This window comes from Pteropus alecto, unplaced genomic scaffold (assembly GCF_000325575.1).
Source record: "Pteropus alecto unplaced genomic scaffold, ASM32557v1 scaffold80, whole genome shotgun sequence".
NCBI classification, from domain to species: Eukaryota; Metazoa; Chordata; class Mammalia; order Chiroptera; family Pteropodidae; genus Pteropus; species Pteropus alecto.
In genome coordinates, this window is record NW_006430460.1 from 609,432 (window position 1) to 610,370 (window position 939).

Sequence of the window (939 nt, forward strand, 5' to 3'; positions counted from 1 at the left end):
CTGAGACTGTTATTATTCCTTCATTCTTGAAAGACATTTTTACTGGGGAAGGCTGAGTTGACTGTTCTTTTCTTATATTACTTTGAAAATGTGTCACTTCCTGCTGGCCTCCATTGTTTCTCGTGAGAAATCCACAGGGTTTCAAATGTGTCATTTTTTGTTCTGGCAGATTTCAAGGTTTTTAAAAAATAATTGGATTTTTAGAAATTTGATTAAGATTTAGCTGGGCTGTCTAGGCCATACCACCCTTAACAAGCCCGATCCCGTCTGATCTCGGAAGCTAAGCAGGGTCGGGCCTGGTTAGTACTTGGATGGGAGACCACCTAGGAAGACCAGGTGCTGTAAGCATAAAAAATAAAAAAAATAAGGGATTGTGAGCTGACAAGGTCCTTGCAATATGTGAGGTCAACCAAGGGTTGCCTTGCCTAAAACGAACAAACAAAAGATTTAACTGGGCTTGGTTTCCTTTGGGCTTATCTAGTTAGGGGTCCTCTAAGCTTCTTGAATCTGTAAATTTATGTCTTTCACCAAGTTCAGGCCATTTCTTCAAATATTTATTCTGCACCAATCACATTCTCCACTCCTATGACACAACTGGCAGAAAAAAAAACCTCTTAATAGTATTCCACCATTTCTGACACTCGTTAACTTATCTCTTCCTGTATATTTTTTCTCTGTTGTTCAGATTGGGTAATTTCTACTGCTCTATTAAAGTATATAGATTCTTGCCTCTGTCATCATTAGTTACTTTGTTTTGTATTCTAAAGCATCCATTTGGTTCTTTTTACAATTTATCTTTCTCTGTTGGGAACTACTGTCCATTCGTTTCAAGAGTGTCCAACCTTACTTCATGGAACACAGTTATTATAGCTATTTTAAAATGTTATTGGATTTACATCATAAAGATTCAGATTACTACCACGGGGTACGCAGGTATTG

General features: G+C 37.6%; 1 pseudogene; it reads left to right on the top strand.

The window, feature by feature from the left end:
- Positions 1–227: 227 nt before the first annotated feature.
- LOC112480043 lies at positions 228–348 on the top strand (annotated as a pseudogene).
- Positions 349–939: the final 591 nt, after the last annotated feature.